Source organism: Salmo trutta, chromosome 24, assembly GCF_901001165.1.
Source record: "Salmo trutta chromosome 24, fSalTru1.1, whole genome shotgun sequence".
Taxonomy (NCBI): domain Eukaryota; kingdom Metazoa; phylum Chordata; class Actinopteri; order Salmoniformes; family Salmonidae; genus Salmo; species Salmo trutta.
This window is the reverse complement of record NC_042980.1, coordinates 20,971,655-20,987,063: the sequence shown is the minus strand read 5'-3', so window position 1 is coordinate 20,987,063 and position 15,409 is coordinate 20,971,655. Positions and strand designations below refer to the sequence as shown.

Below are 15,409 nucleotides of genomic sequence, written 5' to 3'. Positions count from 1 at the left end.
GACACACACACTTACAATCACAAGGCAGGGCCAATTCATTATTCACAATTTCCATTTTCACCTTCCCCTCTTTCTGTTCCTTCGTTCTCTGAATGATTCATCAGTCAGTCAGTTTACCAACCAAACACCTTTGTTTTATATTAGCTGTGACAAGCTTGCTGGTATCCAGAGAACTGTCTTCGTCCTCTGTTATTCTAACCTCCTCCCCCCCTTTCTTTCTCTCTTTCTGTCTTTCTTTCTTTCTCTCTTTCTTTCTTTCTTTCTTTCTTTCTTTCTTTCTTTCTTTCTTCCTTTCTTTCTTTCTTTCTTTCTTTCCCACACTGAAAACAGGAATAGACCGCTCGAATGCCGCCAGCAATTTATGGAGGGAAGGCAGGCCTTGCTCAGATCAGGCTCTTGGCTTGGCGCTTGTCTCTGTGGGCTGACTGACTGACTCCCTGACCTCCTTCTGTCTCTGACACAAATAGATGTGTAGTGGAGCACCCAGCCAGGACACAGGCAGACACACGCACGCATGAACAAGGCACACACACGCACACATAGGGCTCTGGTCAAAAGTAGTGCATTATATAGGAAATGGGATGCCTTTTTTGACTCAGCCAGAGAGGAAAAGTAGCCAGTGACTTTAAAGCCCATTATGCAATATATTCCCCCTGACTTCTAAGTGTGCTTTGGATAAGAGTTCCCTGGAGGGGGATGAAAGGGAGGCTAGAACGCTCCCCACAGGCCTTCCCCTCCCCTGGTGCCGCTGGGAGAGAGGGTATAGAGGAGAGGGTAATGGGGGGGAGCAGGAGAGGGGAGGGAAGAGATAGGGTAGGCGGAGAGGGTAGAGGGGAGAGAGAGTGGCCTGTGGTGTTGATGGTATCCTAAATGAAATTATAAAATATACAGACCACAAATTCCAATTGGCTATACTTAAACTCTTTAACACCATCCGTAGCTCTGGCATCTTCCCCAATATTTGGAACCAAGGACTGATCACTCCAATCCACAAAAGTAGAGATAAATTTGACTCCAATAACTACCGTGGGATATGCATCAACAGCAACCTTGAGAAAACCCTCTGCATTATCATTAACAGCAGCCTTGATGACAGCTTTGCACACTCTTGGCATTCTCTCAACCAGGTTCATGAGGCAGTCACCTGGAATGCATTTCAATTAACAGGTGTGCCTTGTTAAAAGTAAATTTATGGAATTTCTTTCCTTCTTAATGCGTTTGAGCCAATTAGTTGTGACAAGGTAGGGGTGGTATACAGAAGAAAGCCATAATGGGTAAAAGAACAAGTCCATATTATGGCAAGAACAGATCAAATAAGCAAAGAGAAACGACAGTCAATCATTACTTTAAGACATGAAGGTCAGTCAATGCGGAAAATTTAAGAATCTAAATTATATTTTAATTCGTTTAACACTTTTTTGGTTAGTACATCATTCCATATGTGTTATTTTATAGTTTTGATGTCTTCACTATTATTCTACAATGTAGAAAATAATAAAAATAAATAAAAACCTTTAAATGAGTAGGTGTATCCAAACTTTTGACTGGTACTGTATATATCAATGAATTGCCGAGCGGACTTGAACAGTCTGCAGCACCCGGCCTCACCCTACTAGAATCTGAAGTGAAATGTCTACTTTTTGCTGATGATCTGGTGCTTCTGTCCCCAACCAAGGAGGGCCTACAGCAGCACCTAGATCTTCTGCACAGATTCTGCCAAACCTGGGCCCTGACAGTAAATCTCAGTAAGACAAAAATAATGGTGTTCCAAAAAAGATCCAGTTGCCAGGACCATAAATACAATTTCCATTTAGACACCGTTGCCCTAGAGCACACAAAAAAACTGTACATACCTCGGCCTAAACATCAGCACCACAGGTAACTTCAACAAAGATGTGAACGATCTGAGAGACAAGGCAAGAAGAGCCTTCTATCAGGCTAAAAACACTTGTGTGGTTGTGAGGTCTGGGGTCCGCTCACCACCCAAAAAATCCCAAAATTGGACAAACACCAAATTGAGTCTCTGCATGCAGAATTCTGCAAAAATATAATCCGTGTACAACCTAAAACACAAAATTGTGCATTCAGAGCAGAATTAGGCCGATACCCGCTGATTATCAAAATCCAGAAAAGAACCGTTAAATTCTATAACCACCTAAAAGGAAGCGATTCCCAAACCTTCCTTAACAAAGCCATCACCTACAGAGAGATGAACCTGGAGAAGAGTCCCCTAAGCAAGCTGGTCCTGGGGCTCTGTTCACAAACACACCCCACAGAGCCCCAGGACAGCAACACAATTAGACCCAACCAAATCATGAGAAAATAAAGATAATTACTCGACACATTATCAAAAAAACAGAGCAAACTAGAATGCTATTTGGCCCTAAACAGAGAGTACACAGTGGCAGAATACCTGACCATTGTGACTGACCCAAACTTAAGAAAAGCTTTGACTATGTACAGACTCAGTGAGCATAGCCTTGCTATTGAGAAAGGCCACCATAGGCAGACCTGGCTCTCAAGAGAAGACAGGCTATGTGCACACTGCCCACAAAAGGAGGTGGAAACTGAGCTGCACTTCCTAACCTCCTGCCAAATGTATGACCATATTAGAGACACATATTTCCCTCAGATTACACAGACCCACAAAGAATTTGAAAACAAACCCAATTTTTATAAACTCTCATATCTATTGGGTGAAATACCACAGTGTGCCATCACAGATACTGTATTTGTGACCTGTTGCCACAAGAAAAGGGCAACCAGTGAAGAACAAACACCATTGTAAAGACAACACATATTTATGTTTATTTATTTTCCCTTGTACTTTATCTATTTGCACGTACTGTAATATGACATTTGACATGTCTTTTATTAGTTTGGAACTTTTGTGAGTGTAATGTTTAATGTTAAATTTTTTATTTCACTTTTGTTCATTATCTATTTCACTTGCTTTGACAATGTTAACATGTGTTTCCCATGCCAATAAAGCCCCTTAAATTGAAAATGAATTGAGAGAGAGAGGAAAAGTGCAGAGGGAGGGGAAGAGGGAGAGGAGCGAGGATTGGTAAGATAGGGAAGGATGGCGAAGGGAGAGGAGAGAGGATTGGTAAGATAGGGAAGGAAGACGAAGGGAGAGGAGAGAGGATTGGTAAGATAGGGAAGGAAGGCGAAGGGAGAGGAGAGAGGATTGGTAAGATAGGGAAGGAAGGCGAAGGGAGAGGAGAGAGGATTGGTAAGATAGGGAAGGAAGGTGAAGGGAGAGGAGAGAGGATTGGTAAGATAGGGAAGGAAGGTGAAGGGAGAGGAGAGAGGATTGGTAAGATAGGGAAGGAAGGCGAAGGGAGAGGAGAGAGGATTGGTAAGATAGGGAAGGAAGGCGAAGGGAGAGGAGAGAGGATTGGTAAGATAGGGAAGGAAGGCGAAGGGAGAGGAGAGAGGATTGGTAAGATAGGGAAGGAAGGCGAAGGGAGAGGAGAGAGGATTGGTAAGATAGGGAAGGAAGGCGAAGGGAGAGGAGAGAGGATTGGTAAGATAGGGAAGGAAGGCGAAGGGAGAGGAGAGAGGATTGGTAAGATAGGGAAGGAAGGCGAAGGGAGAGGAGAGAGGATTGGTAAGATAGGGAAGGAAGGCGAAGGGAGAGGAGAGAGGATTGGTAAGATAGGGAAGGAAGGTGAAGGGAGAGGAGAGAGGATTGGTAAGATAGGGAAGGAAGGCGAAGGGAGAGGAGAGAGGATTGGTAAGATAGGGAAGGAAGGTGAAGGGAGAGGAGAGAGGATTGGTAAGATAGGGAAGGAAGACGAAGGGAGAGGAGAGAGGATTGGTAAGATAGGGAAGGAAGGTGAAGGGAGAGGAGAGAGGATTGGTAAGATAGGGAAGGAAGGCGAAGGGAGAGGAGAGAGGATTGGTAAGATAGGGAAGGAAGGTGAAGGGAGAGGAGAGAGGATTGGTAAGATAGGGAAGGAAGGCGAAGGGAGAGGAGAGAGGATTGGTAAGATAGGGAAGGAAGGCGAAGGGAGAGGAGAGAGGATTGGTAAGATAGGGAAGGAAGGTGAAGGGAGAGGAGCGAGGATTGGTAAGATAGGGAAGGAAGGCGAAGGGAGAGGAGAGAGGATTGATAAGATAGGGAAGGAAGGCGAAGGGAGAGGAGAGAGGGGAGAGTTTTTAGGGGAACACTGGAGAGAATAACGGGAGGGGAAAAAAGAGATGGCAGAGGGAAAGAGGATTGAGGAGATAGAATGGCAGGCTTTGAGAGTATTAGTCTAGTCTTTGGGGAGATGGATAGAGGACTTAGAGGAGGTCTCACTGTAGGAAAGTTGACAGGACATGATGATAGGGTGGTTCAAATCAAATCAAATTTTATTCATCACATACACATGGTTAGCAGATGTTAATGCGGTGTAGCGAAATGCTTGTGCTCCTACTTCCGACAGTGCAGTAATATCTAACAAGTAATCTAACGTTTCCCCAACAACTACCTAATACACACATATCTAAAGGGGTGAATGAGAATACGTACATATACATATATGGATATATGGATGTGCGATGGCCGAGCGGCAAAGGCAAGGTGCAATAGATGGTATGAAATGCAGTATATACATGTGATATGAGTAATGTAAGATGTGTAAACATTATTAAAGTGGCATTATTTAAAGTGGCATTGTTTAAAATTACTAATGATCGATTTATTAAAGTGGCCAGTGATTTGGTGTCAATCTAGGCAGCAGACTCTCTGAGTTAGCAGTCTATGGCCTTGAGATAGAAGCTGTTTTTCAGTCTCTTGGTCCCAGCTTTGATGCACCTGTACTGACCTCGCCTTCTGGATGATAGCGGGGTGAACAGGCAGTGGCTCGGGTGGTTGTTGTCCTTGATGATCTTTATGGCCTTCCTGTGACATCGGGTGCTGTAGGTGTCATGGAGGGCAGGTAGTTTGCCCCCGGTGATGCTTTGTGCAGACCGCACCACCCTCTGGAGAGCCTCTGGAGAGCCAGAAAGGATGCTCTTGATTGTGCACCTGTAAAAATTTGTCAGGGTTTTCGGTGACAAGCCAAATTTCTTCCGCCTCCTGAGGTTGAAGAGGTGCTGCTGCGCCTTCTTCACCATACTGTCTGTGTGGGTGGACCATTTCAGATTGTCTGTGATGTGTACGCTGAGGAACTTAGAACTTTGCCACCTTCTCCACCTTGAATGGTGTAGTGGGAGTAGAGTTGAGCGGTATCCAGATTTTCATACCGTTCCTGTACCATACCAGGGCATACGATATTAACGGCAGTGCACACAAGGTGCGCTATTTCCAAACGTAAAAAAATAGCAGCGCTACACTCCTGCTAACGGAGTAAACTATAAAAATGTACGTTACACATGGCGTATCACATTTAACAAACCAAACATTCAAATACCTTTTATAGAAGGTAAAGTAAACCCAAACCGGCCCGTGCATCAATACCGGCATATTGTAAAAAATACGGTATAACGCCCAGCCCTATATTAACAAGGTCTATTCAGAACGTTTCCACATTTCCTAATTCTCTGACAGCCCCTGTGTGTGTGGGTGTGTGTGTGTTTGGGGGGAGGGGGGGGGGGGGGGGGGGGTCAGGCAAAGGTGAGGTGAACAGCCTAGAACAGCAGATACACTAAACAATATCTCACTCATTCTCTCTCCGTGTGAGGTTATGCATGCTGGCAGGCAGAGTAGATTGTTTTCAGAATGGCTTGGCCAATGCAGGCAGGCAGGCTACTCTGTGTGGGCACAGTGCAAACACACTGCCCCGTGGAGAACAGAGCTTTGATTGTGACTGGGCAATCACTATGAGTGGCCCTGCAGCTCTCACAACAATCACACAGATCACATCGAGTGGCAGCGAGGGCGACTGACACTGATCTGATTTTCTGATTTGATTTTCCACTGATTAGGCCTAGACATAGAGGATTGGTGACTGGAGGTTCTATATGGTAAGGGACAGTGGGGTATGTTGAGCCGTTTGAGCCACACTGATTGAAGTGGATTTAAACAAGTGACATCAATAAGGGATCATAGCTTTTACCTGGATTCACCTGGTCAGTCTACAGTATGTCATTAAAAGAGCAGGTGTTCCTAATTCTTTGTACACTCAGTGTTTATACTGTACACTCACTCACTTCATACTCACTCTCTCCATACTGTCCCTGGCTCTGAGTCTGTTAGTCTGACAATGGCTTGCTGTATGAGTGAGCTGGTTGTGTCTAATTCGCCATGAGAGAAGGTAAATCAGGCTTAAAGCCCTGCTAAGAGTCTTAGAGCCGTGGCTGGGACATGTGGTGCTGACATCCCTGCATGGCCACATAACCCCACCATCATGGTCTAACAACACAGGACCAGGTAGCTAGTGGATAGTCCATCTCTCTCTGTAGAACTGTCTCTCTCTCTGTAGCACTGTCTCTCTCTCTGTAGCACTGTCTCTCTCTCTGTAGCACTGTCTCTCTCTCTGTAGCACTGTCTCTCTCTCTGTAGCACTGTCTCTCTCTCTGTAGCACTGTCTCTCTCTCTGTAGCACTGTCTCTCTCTCTGTAGCACTGTCTCTCTCTCTGTAGCACTGTCTCTCTCTCTGTAGCACTGTCTCTCTCTCTGTAGCACTGTCTCTGTCTCTCTGTAGCACTGTCTCTCTCTCTCTGTAGCACTGTCTCTCTCTCTCTGTAGCACTGTCTCTCTCTCTGTAGCACTGTCTCTCTCTCTCTCTCTGTAGCACTGTCTCTCTCTCTGTAGCACTGTCTCTCTCTCTCTGTAGCACTGTCTCTCTCTCTCTGTAGCACTGTCTCTCTCTCTCTCTCTGTAGCACTGTCTCTCTCTCTCTCTCTCTCTGTAGCACTGTCTCTCTCGCTCTCTCTGTAGCACTGTCTCTCTCTCTCTCTCAGTAGCACTGTGTCTCTCTCTCTCTGTAGCACTGTCTCTCTCTCTCTGTAGCACTGTCTCTCTCTCTCTCTCTCTCGCTCTCTCTGTAGCACTGTCTCTCTCTGTAGCACTGTCTCTCTCTCTCTCTCTCTCTCTCTCTCTCTCTCTCTCTCTCTCTCTCTCTCTCGCTAGCACTGTCTCTCTCTCTCGCTCTCTGTAGCACTGTCTCTCTCTCTGTAGCACTGTCTCTCTCTCTCTCTCTGTAGCACTGTCTCTCTCTCCGTAGCACTGTCTCTCTCTCTATGTAGCACTGTCTCTCTCTCCGTAGCACTGTCTCTCTCTCTTTCTGTAGCACTGTCTCTCTCTCTGTAGCACTGTCTCTCTCTCTCTCTCTCTGTAGCACTGTCTCTCTCTCTGTAGCACTGTCTCTCTCTCTCTGTAGCACTGTCTCTCTCTCTGTAGCACTGTCTCTCTCTCTCTGTAGCACTGTCTCTCTCTCTGTAGCACTGTCTCTCTCTCTCTCTCTCTCTCTGTAGCACTGTCTCTCTCTCTGTAGCACTGTCTCTCTCTCTCTGTAGCACTGTCTCTCTCTCTGTAGCACTGTCTCTCTCTCTATGTAGCACTGTCTCTCTCTCTGTAGCACTGTCTCTCTCTCTGTAGCACTGTCTTGCTCTCTCTCTCTGTAGCACTGTCTCTCTCTCTGTAGCACTGTCTCTCTCTCTGTAGCACTGTCTCTCTCTCTGTAGCACTGTCTTGCTCTCTCTCTCTGTAGCACTGTCTCTCTCTCTGTAGCACTGTCTCTCTCTCTGTAGCACTGTCTCTCTCTCTATGTAGCACTGTCTCTCTCTCTGTAGCACTGTCTCTCTCTCTGTAGCACTGTCTTGCTCTCTCAATTCAATTCAATTCAATTCGCTTTATTGGCATGACGTAACAATGTACATATTGCCAAAGCTTACTTTGGATATTTACAATATAAAAAATAAATAAAAATGAGAATCAAAAATTGTCAACGGGACAACAGTAACAACAATAACCAACGGTCAATATAACCATACATTCAACAATAACAATAATCATACAGTTGAGGACATGTGCAGGTTTATTGGTCTGTCAGACACTGTCCCTCAACTTATGGCAGGCAGCAATGTAGTGCGCTGCCAACACACAGCTCTCTGCGTCCTCCCCCAACAGGACGGGTAGCCTATCCTCATAAGAGAGGTCTTTAAAACCTTGAATAAGGATTTCAAATTTGGGGAAATGACACTCTAATTGTTTTATATTTTTGACATTTTGTCAGGAAATGCAGCTCCGTGTCACGTCCTGGCCAGTATAAGGGTTAATTAGTATTGTAGTTTGGTCAGGACGTGGCAGAGGGTATTTGGTTTATGTGGTTCAGGGTGGTGTGTTTGGTTAAAGGGTGTTTGATTTAGTATTTCCGGGGTTTTGGTTTATAGTCTATGTTTATGTATTTCTATGTCTAGTCTGGTGAGTGTGTTTCTATGTTGTGTTGATTGGGGTTGGGACTCTCAGTTGAAGGCAGGTGTTGTCTATCTGCCTTTGATTGAGAGTCCCATATATTAGGGTGTGTTTGTGGTTGTTATTTGTGGGTGATTGTTCTGTGTTGAGCCTATGCTTGGCCAGACTGTTAGTTGTTGTTAGTTCGTTCATTTTTCTTGGTTTGTTATTTTGGTGTTCATTTTGTACTTATTAAATTCTCAAGATGAGCATACACGTACCTGCTGCGTTTTGGTCCTCTTTCACCGACGACAACCGTGACACTCCGTCTCAGGTTCTGCTGTTGTGCAGTGGTTGCACAGCCTTTCCTCTACAGGGAGCCAGGTTTTCCTGTGTCTACCCTTCTCAATGGCAAGGCTGTGCTCACTGAGCCTGTACTTTGTCAAGGTTTTTCTAAGGTTTTGATCAGTAACCATGGTCAAATATTTAGCCATGGTGTACTGTCGATTTAGGGCCAGATAGCACTGCATTTTGCTTTGTGCTTGTGTTTCCCAATAAGCAATGTAGTTTTGTTTTGACTGTGTTGTAATTTGATTTATTCTGATTGATTGGATGTTCTGGTTCTGAGGCTTCAGTGTGTTAGTAGAACAGGTTTGTGAACTCAGGACCAGCTGGATGAGGGGACTTTTCTTTGCTCAGCTCTTGGCATTGCAGGGCTTGGTAATGATATGAGAGGGGGTCACTGTATTTTAGATATTTCCAAAACTTAATTGCTCTTTTTTGAGTTTTTATTATTAGTGGATATTGGCCTAATTCTGCCCTACATGCATTGTTTGTAGTTTTCCTCTGGACACGTAGGAGAATCTTACAGAACTCTGCATGTAATCTTATTTTGCGAGTGGACCCCACACCTCGCTGCCATAAAGTGCAATTGGTTCAATGACATATTCAATTAGTTTTAGCCAAATTTTAATAGGTATTTCAATTTGAATTTGCTTTTTTATGGCTTAGAATGCCCTGCGTGCTTTCTCTCTGTTCATTCACTGCCTCATTAAGGTGTCCAGTTGAGCTTATTTTTAAACCTAAGTAATTGTAGTGTGTGCAGTACTCTATATATTTTGTACCAATTGAGAACTTTGGTCTAATTCCCTGAGATCTGGATCTTCTCTGGAAAATCATTATTTTAGTCTTTTTGTGGTTTACTGCCAGGGCCCAGGTCTGGCAGTACTGCTCTAGCAGGTCCAGGCTCTGCTGTAGGCCATGTGCTGTGGGTGACAGCAGGCATAGGTCATCTGCGAAGAGTAGGCATTTAGCTTCTGAATTGTGGAGACTAACACCAGGGGCTGAGGATTTTTCTAGAATAGTGGCCAATTCGTTAATGTAAATATTGAAGAGTGCAGGGCTCAGATTGCAACCCTGACGAAGGCCAGCCCCTGGTTAAAGAATTCTGTTCTTTTCTTACCAATTTTAATGCTGCACGTATTGCCAGTATACATTGATTTAATTGTCAATTGTCTCTCTCTCTAGCACTGTCTCTCGCTCTCTCTCTAGCACTGTCTCTCTCTCTCTCTCTGTAGCACTGTCTCTCTCCTCTCTGTAGCACTATATCTCTCTCTCTGTAGCAGTTTTTTTCTCTCTCTAGCACTCTTATTTATCACTCTGCCTCTCTCTCTGTCTCTCGCTCTCTCTGTCCATCTCTCTCTCTGTGTACTGTCTCTCTGTCTTGTTGGGTGTTGTGGACATTACAGGCTACCGGTTATCTTTACCATCTCCCCCTCTCTCTCCCTGTCTCTCTCTCTCCCTGTCTCTCTCTCTCTCTGTGTATAAAAGTTCTGTCCTGATGAATCATGCCGATAATAGCTGGCTCTCTGCTCAGTACTTAACTCACCGTCATCATTATGTTTGTTTCTAGATCCGCTCATTGACAGCAGATCTGATCAGCCCCGTAGGCATCATATTCCACTCAGTCTAATGCCATTTCTGCTCTACTACTCTCTGGAGTCTAGACCCATGCAATGCATTCTGCTAACCCTAGAGAGAGAGACAAAGAGAGAGAGAGAAGGTGAGAAAGAGAGAGGAGAGGACAGAGAGAGGTTATTCCACTAGTGACCGGCCCCGTCCTCCATCCGACACAGAATAACCCTCTGTTTATTCCCTTAGAAAGTTAGGTGTGTGTGTGTGTGTGTGTGTGTGTGTGTGTGTGTGTGTGTAGTACCGTAATCTACTATGGTTCTACTGCTGGCTGGATCATAGGCCACTGTTCTGGGATGGATGGTGGGATAGAGGACTAGAGGGTTTGAGAGGTGAATTACCACTAGCACCAAGTGTTGTTTTAAGAAGGGGTGGAGGGTTGTTTTGTGTGTGTATTAGTAAAGGGTGGGTATGTGGGTTAATGAATTGGCTGAGGGATTTGGTATTTTATTAGGATCCCCATTAGCTGTTGCAAAAGCAGCAGCTACTCTTCCTGGCGTCCACACAAAACATGAAACATAATACTGAATGATATAATACAGATCATTAGACAAGAACAGCTCAAAGACAGAACTACATACATTAAAAAAGAAAAGGCACACGTAGCCTACATATCAATGCATACACACAAACTATCTACTCCCAGGCCACACTATCTGGTTGTGGGCTGAGAGTATAGGGTGCTAGTATGTGTGCTATATTTGCACTCCTACACATGGTCCGTTTAGCTCCTCAGGCTAATCACAGTTCACTAGTAATCTATCAGTCTACTGTTGACATAACATTGCATCAGGACTGGTATTAAATTTACATTTAAGTCATTTAGCAGATGCTCTTAACCATCAAGGTCACCTAACCTTAAAAGGTTCAGAGGTCATCCTTAAATTTCATTCTGATTATTTATGGTGTCATTACTAGTCTGTCTATACTTGATCACACCAGATGGCCAACTTAAAATGTACATTTTACATTTTAGTCATTTAGCAGACGCTCTTATCCAGAGCGACTTACAGTAGTGAATGCATACATTTCATAATTTTTTTTTCTTCCTGTGCTGGCCCCCCGTGGGAATCGAACCCACAACCCTGGCGTTGCAAACACCATGCTCTACCAACTGAGCTACAGGGAAGGCTGTACTCTCTCAACATCGCTCCGTCTTTCAAACTCCCTTTTGTTGACGCGTTCCTCTTCTTTTTCATCAATTCAATCTTCTGCCTTTCTTCTTTCTCTTCATCTCTTGGTCTTTCTCTCCATCTCTTGGTCTTTCTCTTCATCTCTTGGTCTTTCTCTTCATCTCTTGGTCTTTCTCTCCATCTCTTGGTCTTTCTCTCCATCTCTTGGTCTTTTTCTCCATCTCTTGGTCTTTTTCTCCATCTCTTGGTCTTTTTCTCCATCTCTTGGTCTTTTTCTCCATCTCTTGGTCTTTTTCTCCATCTCTTGGTCTTTCTCTCCATCTCTTGGTCTTTCTCTTCATCTCTTGGTCTTTTTCTCCATCTCACTCATAGATGTCTATATTTAGAGCCACTTGACCATGTGCGGTCTTGTCCTCCTCTATGTCTATTCCTCCCAGGTGTTTGTCAGACCTCTGATCCGGTGGGCTGTATGAAGAGACTGATGATGATGAATATTCTCTGTTGTGCATGACTGAACACAACATAGTATTGTCTCATGCCCACATCTCCTCTCTCTATCCTGTCCTCTACTCTCTCTTTCATCTCACTCACTCGTTCCCCCTCGCTCCTCTCATTCAATTTCCTACACTCCCTCTCTCAAAAGTAATTTTCCTCCCCTCTGCTCTCTCTCATATCCTTTCCTAGAATCCACTCGGTTCTACTTTTACACCTATATCCCTTGCTTTCTTCCACTTCTTCCTCATTTCCAATGCTCTCCTCGCTTGTCCTCTATCTTGCCCTGGTTTCCCCCCTTTCTCTTTTTGTCCCTCTCTTTCTTTTCTATTCCCACTATATATCCTTTCTTATTATGTTCCCACCAACTTTCCATCTGTGCCTAGCTTCATTCTGGCAGAAACTCAATAATGTAGAGAAAAAAACGAGAGAATAAAGGAAATACAAAAAAGATCTAAAACAAAACAGAGAGAGTGAGAGAGCTTAGGGATGGGGGGATTAAAACTAACTGATAGATGTCCTTTTAGGCCAAACCGCAGTGCATTAACAATGTTGTCATGGTTTCCTGGAGGACAACATGTGTCACAATGACAGCGCTGGACGGGAGGGTCGACCTGTTTTCCCATGCCCTGTAGGGGAACTAATGCCACATACCGTGATGCAAGGCCCATCGCTCCCGTTATCGATGAGCCCTGGACAGTCTGACAACACCCCCACCGCTCTGCCCTGTCCACCTAAATCCCTGCTGACCTGGTTCATACTAAGCCTGGCTGTCTGTCCACACATTGTCCAAGCCTCCATCTTAAAAAAAATATATTGTCTAACAGAATTGGAAACAACAGATACTAGATCAAACTGTCTCTTCTCCAGGACAGCTGAACATGAAAAAAATAGAAGCTAGGGGTCACAGTCAGGTCAGCTGGGTGGTCAGAGAATAGTTGATGTGGGAGTATAGCCTGACTGATGGTCCAGACATTTCTGTCCAGGTTTGAGCTACCACCTAGCCCTGTCGCTGCCTGTCTGTCAGGGGAGGAGCTACAGTATGTCTCTCTGCTAGCAGAGGAAGGATCTGGAACTCAGGTTCCTGTACTGTGTATTATTGATCAGGATGTCAAGTTACACCAGCTCTATATTTAATCATTTGCTCAGTCAGGCCACACACACATACACACACACTGCTCTGTGTGGTTTAGTGTGTGTGGGTAGTCAAGTTGTACTCTGAGTCCAACTGCATCCCAAGAGGTAGTGGGAAACACTCCCATTTCCAAATCCCTTCCATCTCTAAAGTAGACTGTGCAGTAGATGACGTAGGACATCCAGGATGTAATATTTGATGATGATGTGCTAGGCTAGTAGTAGGACAGCCAGGATGTAATATTTGATGATGATGTGCTAGGCTAGTAGTAGGACAGCCAGGATGTAATATTTGATGATGATGTGCTAGGCTAGTAGTAGGACAGCCAGGATGTAATATTTGATGATGATGTGCTAGGCTAGTAGTAGGACAGCCAGGATGTAATATTTGATGATGATGTGCTAGGCTAGTAGTAGGACAGCCAGGATATAATATTTGATGATGATGTGCTAGGCTAGTAGTAGGACAGCCAGGATGTAATATTTGATGATGATGTGCTAGGCTAGTAGTAGGACAGCCAGGATGTAATATTTGATGATGATGTGCTAGGCTAGTAGTAGGACATCCAGGATGTAATATTTGATGATGATGTGCTAGGCTAGTAGTAGGACATCCAGGATGTAATATTTGATGATGATGTGCTAGGCTAGTAGTAGGACAGCCAGGATGTAATATTTGATGATGATGTGCTAGGCTAGTAGTAGGACAGCCAGGATGTAATATTTGATGATGATGTGCTAGGCTAGTAGTAGGACAGCCAGGATGTAATATTTGATGATGATGTGCTAGGCTAGTAGTAGGACAGCCAGGATGTAATATTTGATGATGATGTGCTAGGCTAGTAGTAGGACATCCAGGATGTAATATTTGATGATGATGTGCTAGGCTAGTAGTAGGACAGCCAGGTTGTAATATTTGATGATGATGTGCTAGGCTAGTAGTAGGACATCCAGGATGTAATATTTGATGATGATGTGCTAGGCTAGTAGTAGGACATCCAGGATGTAATATTTGATGATGATGTGCTAGGCTAGTAGTAGGACAGCCAGGATGTAATATTTGATGATGATGTGCTAGGCTAGTAGTAGGACAGCCAGGTTGTAATATTTGATGATGATGTGCTAGGCTAGTAGTAGGACATCCAGGATGTAATATTTGATGATGATGTGCTAGGCTAGTAGTAGGACATCCAGGATGTAATATTTGATGATGATGTGCTAGGCTAGTAGTAGGACAGCCAGGTTGTAATATTTGATGATGATGTGCTAGGCTAGTAGTAGGACAGCCAGGATGTAATATTTGATGATGATGTGCTAGGCTAGTAGTAGGACATCCAGGATGTAATATTTGATGATGATGTGCTAGGCTAGTAGTAGTAAAGCCATTATGTGTTGCTGTGGGTTTGAGGTATTAGGACAGAAATAGACTTAAAGCTCCCCATCCCTAATAGTAAACCAGGATCAGGTGATTTAGCTAGAGCCAAGCCTTTATTTACGCCAGACGGTAACACTCCTACAATCTGGGTTCAAATTCTATTTTTTAGTCATTTTTTTTTCATGCTTGGAACCAATAGAATAGTCGCAAGAGTCAAAAACCGACCAGTCTTGCAAACCTGCCCGTCTGGCAAAGATTTAAAAGATTTGAAATAGTATTTGAACGCAGGTCTGCAGCTCTGTTACAACCCGGCTGGTTGCTACAGTATTGTGCAGCCCTGGCCACATGCTTTGAATCAATGGTGGAAATGTCATTACAGTAACAAAAGGCTGCACTTAGAGTCTGTCAGTCAGTGCTGTCTGAACAACCCCATAATTACATGACAGCAGGATGAAAGTGCTCTGTCTGGCTCTGGTGGTGCTGGTACCACACACATTTTTCCTGGTTTGAATTCCTTATCATCAGTAATATTGCACAAAGGCTGGAATTCATATCGAAACACATTGTCACTTTTACACATTGTCTTAATTTACAAACCACTGCCTGTGCACACACAATTGTTATTCTGAAAACTGGATTTGTATTAACCTGTGTGGGAAGTCTTCCTGGTAGTAATGTCATATGTTTTACCTCACCCTCTTTTTGACCATGGAGAAAAAGCTACTGCTTATAAACTGAGATGTGGATTTGAAAGAATCGAACTTATAAGTCTTATTATACCTATGTGGTTTTTGAAAACCTTGAAGAGCATATTGTGTTATAATGGCCAGCTGAGCGAGAGAGGGACAGCAGGAGGGACAGCTAGAGGGACAGAGAGAGAGAGAGACAGAGACAGAGACCTGTTGCATTGGCACCAGCCCTGACATTTCAGCACCCAGTGACGATAGAGCTGTCTTCTTCCCACCTGTCAATCAATCA

General features: G+C 44.2%; 1 protein-coding gene across 3 annotated transcripts in view; it reads left to right on the top strand.

Moving 5' to 3' along the window:
- Positions 1 to 15,409, top strand: part of LOC115160902 (inactive phospholipase C-like protein 1) — a 116,247-nt gene that overhangs the window by 59,646 nt on the left and 41,192 nt on the right. The window lies entirely within an intron of this gene.